The sequence below is a fragment of the Crocuta crocuta genome, unplaced genomic scaffold (genome assembly GCF_008692635.1).
Source record: "Crocuta crocuta isolate KB4526 unplaced genomic scaffold, BGI_CrCroc_1.0 scaffold862, whole genome shotgun sequence".
NCBI lineage: Eukaryota > Metazoa > Chordata > Mammalia > Carnivora > Hyaenidae > Crocuta > Crocuta crocuta.
The window spans coordinates 240,665-251,815 of NW_027529584.1; the positions used below are offsets into that span (position 1 = coordinate 240,665).

The following is an 11,151-nucleotide window of genomic DNA, read 5'->3' on the forward strand; positions in this document are numbered from 1 at the left end:
GCGCCGGGGCGGCTCACACGCACGCGGCTGCCCTTCGCGGACGTTTCGTGCGCGTCCTGCTCGCCAGGCCCCTCCGTCTGGACCACCAGTCCCTAGTGTGTCCCTTTCTACTGACTTGGAGTGTAGACGGCCCTGCGTGCGTGCACTCGCCCGCGTGGACGCTGGAGCCGGTCCCAGGGCCAGGCCAGGAGGGGCGGTGCAGCCGCGGCGTCGCCGCTACCGACTGCGGACACGCGGCAGCCTTCCTCGGGACGCTCCGGCGCGGCACGTGTCCACGCGGTCCTGCACCGGAGTCTCGCAGGGAGGGGTGACACCGAGGCTTTCCTTTCCAGGAAGCGAATTTACTCCCCCCGCCGGCCTAGTTGGGTTTCTACCCAGGGAACTGAGCCCCGAACACCACGTGGCGTGGTTTTTCATATAGTTTTTCCTTCTTTGTCTCCCGCATAGGGTGACACACACACATGCAGCCTGATTAGTGGTCTCCGGGCACAAGGCCGCGAGGGATGCCGTCACATGCGCCTTTGGGGTTTTTTCGTTTCTTAGGGAGAGGTCCCTGCCGCATTCACCTTCGCCCCTTTGATGCTCAGACCCCAAGGAGCATCGTCTTGGTTTAGAGGTTAATAGAGGCTGCCCTTCCCCATCTCGAGTTCAGTCCGCCCGGGACCTGCCGTCTGATGGCTGCCGGACACGGTCTCAGGCCTCCTGGAGATGAGAGAAGGGGGTGGGGACCCGGCTCAGGGTGATCTGCCCCCCCATGCGCCCCTCCATTGGGGTTTTCAGGGCGGTTGAGTTATAAAATCTTTGGCCCAGGCATGGTGAGTTTTTTTTTTTTTTAAATTTTTTTTAGTGTTTTTATTTATTTCTAGGAGAGAGAGAGAGAGAGACAGCGCAAGCAGGGGAGGGTCAGAGAGAGAGGGAGTCACAGACTCTGAAACAGGCTCCAGGCTCCGAGCTGGCAGTCAGCACAGAGCCCGACGCGGGGCTCGAACCCACGAACCGTGAGATCATGACCCAAGCGAAAGTCGGACGCTCAACCGACTAAGCCACCCAGGCGCCCCCAGGCGTGGTGAGTTTTTAACAGACGGCGGTGAAATTTTCCCCACTAGGCAAGACGGTTTTTCCCAATAACTGACCTTTTGAGAAGCCAAACCCCGGTAGTAGGACTGGGGTATTTTATTTTACTGTAAGGTTCCTGGGATCTAGTTTCCTAGTCTCCTATGGCCATTGCTTCCCCACGTTGGGGCCAGCGGAGGGTCCTATCCGCAAGGGGAGGGGGAGTGTCCACAGAAGCCTCTCCCCACATTTCCCACCGGTGGGGGCGTCCCGGCCAATCCTCTGGCAAAGAGTAGAGCGAGGATCCCAGAAATCGTGCGAACCCAGGCCGGACAGCGTGTCGCTGTAGGGACACACAGAAATGAGGACAGTCTTCTGTTTCCCCGGACCGTCGATTCCTCGAGTGTAGATGGGTCGGCTTCTAGCTTCCGGAGCCACTCCAGCGGGGCTGCCCCCCCCAACCCCCCGGGGCCTCTGGGGCTGCAGGGCGCCCCTTCTGTGTGGGCGGCTCGCGGGGCGGGGACGGACCAGGCAGCGCCCCCGGCTTCGGGGTGCCGGCCTCGCTCGGCCGTAGGGAACCCGGGGACCTGCTTCAGTTACCCTGACTGCAGGAGGGTGGACAGAATGACCGGGATCGGGCCCCTCCTGAGGGGCTTGGGGGTTGGACATGTCCCTCCTTTATCCACACAGCATCTCCTGCCATAAAGGGCTGAGCGTCGGTGGTCAGGGTCACAGGTAATCGCCCCCTGACCCGGTGGGGAAAGGTGGTCAGGGTAGAGCCTAGGGCCCCCATCTGTTGTCTTAGGGTTAGGTTGTCTCTCACTTAGACCCCCCCCCATGCCCTTGATAATGGGGGGAGGGCGCCCATAAAGGATTTGATAAGGGGACAACCTCATCTGCTTGTTCAGCCTCCCACTCGCAGCTCCATCCGCCTCCCTCAGGGCCCCTCACCTTCCTGCGTAATGTCACCCCGTCCCCCCTTATCCCTCCCCTGGAGCAGGGCCAGTGACTGCTGTTGGGGAGCAGGGACGATGACCGTCCTGGCTGCCTCAGGCGGATACGGGACGTGTGGGGGCACAGCCGGCAGAGTCTCCCCCAGGGCTAGTCGCGTGGCTCCGGAGTGGTTTTCCAGGGAGGCGGCGGCGTGGGGCGGCATCGACAGGAGCAGACACGGAACAGCACCAAGTAAAGATGATCCTGACCAACACGGTGGCATCTTAAGATCATGTCTGTAGTTTCAGACCTGTCAAATAATCTCGGAGAGACCTTGACTTTGTAAACCTGTCAGGGAATCTCTCACAGCCCAGGTGACGGAGAAGCAGAAGTAATCAACAGTGGCTCTCTTTCCAAGAGTTTGGCCCTAACTTAATTAAAACAATTTTTTTAAGCATCTTAAGCTTGTGAAATGTTATAGTTTTACTGCGTATAGGCAGACAGTCTGCTTTATTTCCAGATGGAAGACCTTTTCAAGAGAGGGATTCTAGAGAAAGAGTCAAGGCAGACATTTACCATTAACTTGTAAATTTTTAGGTCGGTCAAAACGGGCGTTGTCTTCTAAAGCAGAATTCTTATTTTTGAGCCTTTTCTGTCTTGCAGGGGAGGGCCTCTACCTGATCAGTATCGGTACTAACCCATATCAACAGATGTTGGAACTTTTTTCTTTTGACCTTGGCATCTGAGGGAGACCTGACGGTTAGTCTCTCCTGGAGGGTCTCCAGCTCGATCCTCTGGGAGGGCAAGTGTGTGGCTGAGAGGATTGGATCTAAGACCCACTTCACGGCCTGATGCCACTTGCAGAACTGCCCTTGACAAATGTCCACTAAACATCCTTTGGGCCATTTGATGAGTTTTGTCCCTCCCTAAATGGAAGGCGCGATGCGGTGTTTTCATGGTCTTTCAACCCTGTGAGCTCGGTCATCGTCCTTGCCCTACTCGGTTTGTGACCTTTCCAAGGGCTGGGGACCGTGTCCAGGAGTCAGGCCCCAGTTTATTTTTGGGGGAGCGTAGGTGGGATGGAGTCTCCTTTAATAATCGATACAGCAGCGCGCTATTCTCCTGAGCCCTGGTGTCTGCCGCCTGCAGTACCCAGTGATCTCTGAAGTCTCACCACCGTTTATCGGCCCTGGAGTGAGTAGCCGCCTCCCAGCAGGGGGGTGAGGCTCCGGCCGTGTCCGGAAAGGAGGAAAAATGAGGTTTCCCCACACACGCCCCAGGGGCTGGGAGAATAGTTTAGGTAGAAGTTTCCGGAGGCGCCTCTGACGGCCAGGCCGCGTTTGGCTGGTTGGCCTGGGGTGGAGGGAGGTCAGAGAAGGAAGCTCTGGGCTTGAGGAGGGAATCGGCCAGTTCTCCTTCCACGTTTGGGGTTACCCGAGGTTCCGGGGTTCTGACGGGCAGTGGCTCAGGGGAGCCACCGCGCAGAGCCCAGGCCCCGGCCAGCCCCTTCCAGGGACCCTGGTTACCTGAGCCTCAGAGAGGTCCCCGCGGGCACTCAGATCCAGTGACGGTCTCTGCACAAGGGGCCTGGCTTGCGGGGTTTCACTGTGGTTGTCGCCTCTGAGGACGTTTTCACCTTCGGGCTCTGAACGGACATAGAAATGGCACTTGGTGCCAGGACCTCGGGGAGTCCAGTCTGACGTAGTACGTGGGGTCACGACCAAGGCCTCGGGTTGTTTTTGTTTTTAAACCTCCTTTTCTTTTTTTTTTTTTCTTTCTTATTTTTCTGTTTTTGGTTGTAACACACCCAATTGGCAGCCCGTAAGAGCTGCTCCAGGGTCCCTTCAAGGCCAACAGCCAATGTGTGCATTTTCCCTGAATATCTAGGGCTGACTGAGTGACAGATTTGTCCTTTAAATAATCATCTCCGCCTCCGGGGTGTCAGCCGTATACTTAGTGAGAGCCTCCCTCAACCTCTCCAGGAAGGCCATCAGGCTCCCATTTTGTGTTTGTAAAACAGTGGCTAATGTAGCATAATTTAAGGGCTAAATCTTAGCTTTTCTTAATTTTTCCCCCAAAACATCTGTCTCATGAAGAGTCTGATTTAACAAAAGCGTTATATCTTTCCAAGTCAACTCAAAAACCTAGTAGTATTCTGAAAAGCCTTTATATACTTATCCAGTCAGAAGATTTACCTAGATCTCCTTTTATCGGTCTTCAATCTTATAAAGGGTTTTTTGGTTGATGTTGTTTCCTTCCCGTCATTCTAGCTTCCTGTAAGGAAACATGCCCATTACATTACGGGAGGCCAGGAGAAGGTGGGTGCAGGGAGCAGATTGGTATTATTTTTACATATATATTGAGGACCAGGGGTGGGGGGNAGATGGAGGCCTTCCCTGCCCCCTCCGCCAGGTCTGTTTTGGACCCAGGTAAGGGGCCCTTAACTGTTTCCCCTCCTGACTGCTGGACTTGAGAAAGGGTTGCCATTAAATTAGGGTCCACCTTATGTTGGTAACCTGTATCTTGAGTTATTCTTAAGGCCCAAAAACAATGAAAATAGGGAAATTCTCCCTGTTTTCCTTCACATTTGCAAAACACGTCCACTTGTAGGATAGTGTGGTCGTTGATATTTCCGCTGGCAGCCAAGTTCCCTCTCCCAGTTCGTACGGGGCCAAGCCTTTGTGTAGAAGAAATGAATCGTACTGCTTTCCCAACAGCAATGGCCTCGGGTGGGGAATCGCCCGTCTCTAGGGCAAAGGAAGAAAGTTGTCCCTCATCTCAGTTCCCCGTAGCCGCCCCCGAAACCTCCTCTCCGGGCCCTGCCTTGGGCTGGCTGTGCGACAGGAAAAGCCCTGTCAGCCTGGTGAGGTGCAGGGAGTCGTCCCTCTGACCCAGGCTTGACTCTGCCTCCGAGAGCCGCCTGGTCTTTCCCGTTTCCTTTTTTACCCCCAGCAGGGCCTTGAGGGGTAGGACTGTGAGCAAGCAAGACTTCCCTGGTTGTCTGGGATGCACTGATTTTATTCCGGCCCAGCAGTCACTTACATATTGATCACTGGCTGCTGAGGGAGGGGGTTAAAGAGCCAGAGTCAAGGTCGATTCCCCTGCCTTTTCAACAGTGCCCACATCAACCTGCTTCAGCCACGTGGGTATCCACGTGTGGCAGACAGTGGGCTGCGTCTACTGAAATGGCTCCCATGTACCTTAGGAAAAGCCCTTCATGTATCGCCCATCCGTCATCTGGCAGAGGCATCCATTCTTCTGCTCAAACAGGAAGAGCACAAATGTGGAAGATTCGGAGGCCGGCAGCAAGGGTATTGCCATCATTTCCCAGCCTTTGGATCAAAGGAGGAGGAATCTTCATCTTAACCCTGTGCACTTAAAAAAATTTTTTTTAATGTTTTATTTGTTTCTGAGAGAGAGAGAGAGAGAGAGAGACACCGCGTGAGCAGGGGAGGGTCAGAGAGAGGGAGACACAGAATCTGAAACAGGCTCCAGGCTCTGAGCTGTCAGCACAGAGCCCGATGCGGGGCTCGAACCCACATACTGTGAGATCATGATCTGAGCTAAAATCGGACACTCAACCGACTGAGCCACCCAGGCGCCCCATCCCTGTCCTTTTAAAATACATTTATCTTAACCTTAGTCTGTCCTGACCACACATAAAATTTCTTTTTAAAGGTTTTCCTTCACGAATCTTGTACGACTTTTCTTTGCACGTAGATTTTGTCCCAAACCATTTCTCTCCAAATGACCGGGTCTCATTGAGGACCAAATTACTTTCTTTTAGCTTCAACAAAAATAGATTTCCATTTTTTTTGTTTTTCTTATGTTTTTCCTTCATATCTCTTACTTTTCTGCACACAGAGTTGCTTTTCTTGTTTTTATCAGTTTTAATTACATTTAGCAGAACTTTAACTCGTAGAAACCTTAGTCTGCAGTGAAGACTAAGTAGTAACCAGTTGTGAACTCTATGTTATATTAGAATTTTTTTTTTTAGATGGCAAACCTATGAATCCATGAGGCACACAGCATGGTTTCCAACGGTTCCCTGTATTCTTAGTTTTTTGCAACAAGTCAGAGGCACAAACCTACATCTAGTAATGAGTGCTTTGGCCTCTTATCTCGTTAGATCGCCAATGAATTCAATCTCAATTTCTCATGCAAGCAGAACTTTAACGTTTAGGTTACCAAGGGCTTTGAAAGCTATTTTAACCATTATCCGTGAAAACGTTGAGACAAAGTTAACCATCACTTTAAGTCATCCTTTTATTAACAGATTGGAACAGAGATCACAGGAGCCTAGAGGCGCCTGGGGGGCCTCAGCTGGTTAAGTGTCTGACTTCGGCTCAGGTCCTGATCTCACAGCTCGTGGGTTCGAGCCCCGCGTCGGGCTCTGTGCTGACAGCTCAGAGCCTGGATCCTGCTTCAGATTCCGTGTCTCCCTCTCTCTCTGCCCTTCTTCTGCTCACTCTCTGTCTCTCAAAAAAATAAGTGGAAAAAAGAAATTAAAACTAAACAAAACACATGAGCCTATTTGACCTTCAGCAAATGTAGGTAGAATAAAAGTTCATTTTTTTAAAATGTTGATAAACTGTATCTCAAACCAACAAACTTAAGTCCGCTTAAACACTGAGTATGTTTTCCTTGAGTCCACGGACGGCCATTTGTTCCCCGTGGTTAATCTGGACCTGGAACGTAGGTGGGGACATCTGACATCTGTGGCCTTCGCTCGGGACATCTAGGGCCGGAGGAGCAGGAGCGGATGGTGCCCGAGGCGCCGAGGAGCCAGTCATGGGGGGGAGGGGCAGTGTCCCCCCTCAGGTGGGGCAGAAAGGGAGGAGGGGGACGGGAGGGCAGACGGGAAGTAGAGGCAGAGAGAATTCCCAGCTTTAAATCCGGTCAGCTCAGAGGAGGCGACTCCAGGGCTTTGTTCAGTCTCGTTCTCCCCCCGTGGAATCGGGCGGCGCACGACCGTCCGGAGAAGACCGGGAGTTTCCCCGACGCAAAGGCGTTTCGGCAGCTGCGTGGGAACATTCCTTCAGGTCCCCGTTCTGAGGCAGAATAACCAGGGACAGTTGGCTCCATTTATCAGTCACTGACCCAGGAAATGAAGGCGAGACCTGTCCGCACACAGTCACACGGCGGCCCCGGCCTGCGCCCGGCGCCCTGGACTTGCAGCTTCGATCCCCTTCCCCGTGGACTTACTGGTGCACCTGGGGGGGGTCTGCCAGGGCGCACCCCGGTTCTCACTGGTCTGACGGGCGCTCCCGGAGCCGGTTGCAGGGCCTCCCGGGTCCCTCAGCGCCCGGGGGTCGGGGGCCGGGGGCTCGTCTCCCGGATCCGGCGGTCCTGGGGCCGGAAGCCCCGCCTCTCCTGGCGCCCTGAGTTCGCGTCCCGGCCGCAGACGGAGGGGGAGACGCACCCCTCGAGTCCCAGACCAGAGCCCCCGAGTCGTGCAGCAGGGTCCTCGCAGGGGAGACGGGACGCTGAGGCTTCTCTCCGGGAAGCAGCTTTACGGCTGCCGGCGCCGTCCGAGGGGTTCGTACCCAGAGAACTGAGCCCTGAACGCCACGGGGCGTGGTTTTTAACGTACTTTCTCCTCCTTTGTCCCCCACACGGGGTAACACACACACACGCAGTCCGATTACGTGGTCTCGTGGTGCGAGGTCCTGAGGGCCGTGGTCACGCGTGCCTATAGCCAGGTTGCCTTGGGCTGGGTTTTCTTTCCTTGGGGAGGGACCCGACCCCAGCACCCTCTCCCGAGCCTGCGGGCGTCCAGCCTCCGCGTCCCCCCCGCTCGGCGCCGGGTCCGCGGAGGGCGCGCGCGCTGNAGGCACCTTCCCGCGCGCTTACGACGTCGTTCCTAGATCTCTTTGGGTGAAATATCCATTCAGACCTTTTGCACACTTTTAAAATTGTGCTGTCATATTTTTGAATTGTAAGAGTTCTTTGTATAATCTGGTGAATTTTTTTTTTTTAACACAACTTGTGTTTTTAAAAGGCATTAAGAGAAGAAAAGAGAAAAATGTGTTTATAGCACCTTTGATAGTAGCGCTTGTATTTACCGTTTCTGGTTCTGTGTATCTTCTTACAGCTGATAGTCAATACCAAGTCACTCTTTTTCAGCTCAAAGGACTTCCTTTAGTATTTTTTTTAAACGTTTTATTTCTTTTTGAGAGAGAGACAGAGCGTGAGCAGGGGAGGGGCAGAGAGAGAGGGAGACACAGAATCCAAAGCAGCTCCAGGCTCTGAGCTGTCAGCACAGAGCCCGACGTGGGGCTGGAACCTGCAAACTGAGATCATGACCTGAGCCGAGGTGGGACGTTTAACCTCCTGAGCCGCCCAGGCGCCCCTCATCCTCAGTTTTGAAGGATAGTTTGTGGACCTCGAGCTCCTGGCTTATATGCTCTCTTGCAGCTCTCTGAGGATGTCACTGCACGGCCTCCTCCTCCCCCTGCTTCATGCAGTGTCACGCGTGGCCCTAAAGCTCCTCTGAATACAGTGAGTCCCTTCTCTCCTGCTGTCAAGATTTTCTCCTTGTCTTTTAAGGGTTTGACCATGATGTGTCCATATGGATCTCTGTATATTTTGGTTTTCATCAAATTTGGGAAAATTTGGGGCATTATTTCTTCAAATATTTTTCTGAGCCCCCCCTTCTCTCCTTCTGGGACCCCCCGCATATGCGTCTTGGTAGTTGTGGTGCTGTCCGCTCTGTCTCCCCGTTCTCTTCATTTTCTTCCGTGCGTTTTCCTTTCTGTTCTTCCTGTTGGACAGTTGCTCCTGACCTGACTTCAGGTGCTCTGATTCCACTCTTTGCCCCGCAGTCTGGAATCCGCCACGGAGCAAACACGTTCATCCCCGTTGCTGTGCTCTTCAACCCCGGAATTTTCATTGGGATCTTTTTTTTTTAAATATAATTTCCGTGTACTTGAGACTCCCTCTTGAGTCATCACTGGAACACTTGTAACTTCCTAAGTGTGGTTTCCGTCAGTTCTCTGGTCACACACACCACAGCTGCCTTGTCTGCACATTGACCATCTCGGGACAGAGTTTCCTTTTATTCTGTTTAAACTATTTTAAAAAAAATTTTTGTTTTATTTATTTCTGAGAGACAGAGAGAGAGACAGCATGAGCAGGGGAGGGTCAGAGAGAGAGGGAGATACAGAATCTGAAGCAGAGTCAGGCTCCGAGCTGTCAGCACAGAGCCTGACGCGGGGCTCGAACCCATGAGTCGTGAGCTCATGACCTGAACCGCAGTTGGACACTTAACTGACTGAGCCCCCCAGATGCCCCTTTAATTTTTTTTTATGTTTATTTTTTGAGAGAGAACGTGTGAGTGGCAGAGGGGCAGAGAGAGAGAGGGAGACACAGAATCTGAAAAAGGCTCCAGGCTCTGAGCTGTCAGCACAGAGCCCGATGTGCAGTTTGAACTCATGAACTCTGAGATCCTGACCTGAGCCGAAGACAGACTGAGCCCCGCAGGTGCCTCAGGACACGGAATTTCTTCCATCCCCTGCTTTTTCTCCCTGAGGAAGGACCTGTCGACATAAAATGAATAAACCTTTACAAAACATTTAAAGAAAAAGGAAGAGTTTTATTCAAGCTCCAGTTAGGACAGCTGCGCAGGACACACAGTCTTCATAGAGAAGGGAGTGAGTGCTCTGGGGAGCACTTGGTCCGGGTTATGTATATAGATATATAACATAAGGTGGGCGCGCCTGGGAGGCTCAGTCGGTTAAGCGTCCGACTTTCGCTTGGGTCATGATCTCGCGGTTCGTGGGTNAAAAAAAATAAAGACATAATTTTTTTTTTTTTTTAAAAACCATAAAGTTATAAATCACCCCGATGAAAGGCATCCCGGAGAGCTGCAGACGGTCTTCCATGTTTAGAATGTGCACGGCTGCATCTTATGGGAACTTGCCGAGCTTTTACTCTTATCTTTGAGCTTTTTTTTTTTTTTAAGGTTATTTGCTCATGAAGCAGATGTTCAGTGTGTGCTTGCGGCAGAAACAGGGTCCCTGCTTTGAAGTTAAATGAGTCAGTCTGACCTTGGCAGATGTTAAGAGTAGCTCCGCTGGGGAGCCCAGGGGCTGGGCCCACAAACATAAAGTTGAAAGTTTTCTTGAAAATTTCCTCTGGGGCCATCTGGTCAGCTCAGTCGTTGGGGCGTGCAAGTCTTGATCTCAGGGTTGTGAGTTCAAGCCCCACGATGAGCTCAGAGATTACTTAAAAATAAAATCTCTAAGAAGAAAAGAAAGTTTTTAAAAATTTTATCAGAACCCACCTTAAATGTTGCTTCAGATGTCTTACCGGGTGTTGTTTAAANGAGCGCAGAGCCTGCTTGGGATTCTCTCTCTCTCTCTCTCTCTCTCTCGCTCTCTCTCGCTCTCTCTCTTTCTCTCTCTCTCTCTCCACTCTCCTCCCCGTCCCCACCCTCATGCTGCCTCTCTCTTTCAAAATAAATAAGTAAACTTAAAAAAAAAAAGCCCAGGGGTGCCTGGGTGGCTTAGTTGGCTAAGCGTCCGACTTTCGCTTAGGTCATGATCTCGCGGTTCGTGGGTTCGAGCCCCGCGTCGGGCTCTATTCTGACTGCCAGCTCAGAGCCTGGAGCCTGTTTCAGAGTCTGTGTCTCCCTCTCTCTCTGACCCTCCCCTGCTCACGCTGTCTCTCTCTCTCTCTCTCCTAGAAATAAATAAAAATATAAAAAAAAAAAAAAAGCCCAGGCACGTTAGGTAATGTGTTCTCTCTGCATCACTTCCAGCCGCGCCCTGTATCTGTGCTCTGACCCCACCTGAGGTCTGTGCTGCCTCAGCCTCTTTGCCGCTGACTCGTGTCCATCAAATCTGTGAAATCTGCCCCCAGTGTGTGCTGCTGATATCCGTGCGGGGTTCGCTTTCCTTTTTTATTAATTTATTTTTTAAAGTTTTTTTCTCTCTCTCCCTATATATATATTTATATATATATTTAAATGTTTATTTTTGAGACAGAGACAGAGCGTGAGCAGGGGAGAGGGAGAGAGGGAGACACAGAATCCGAAACAGGCTCCAGGCTCCGAGCTGCCAACACAGAGCCCGATGCGGGTATAGAACCCTCGAACTGTGAGATCGTGCCCTGAGCTGAAGTCGGACGCTTACCCGACTGAGCCCCCAGGCGCCCCTGGTGCTT

At 52.3% G+C, this 11,151-nt stretch overlaps 1 long non-coding RNA gene across 1 annotated transcript; it reads left to right on the forward strand.

Annotated features, from left to right (window-relative positions):
• Positions 1-969: 969 nt before the first annotated feature.
• On the forward strand, positions 970-2,437 carry LOC144229617 (uncharacterized). The gene is made up of 3 exons (XR_013334536.1): positions 970-1,066; positions 1,744-1,788; positions 2,054-2,437. It is a non-coding gene; the product is annotated as an uncharacterized LOC144229617 (long non-coding RNA).
• Positions 2,438-11,151: the final 8,714 nt, after the last annotated feature.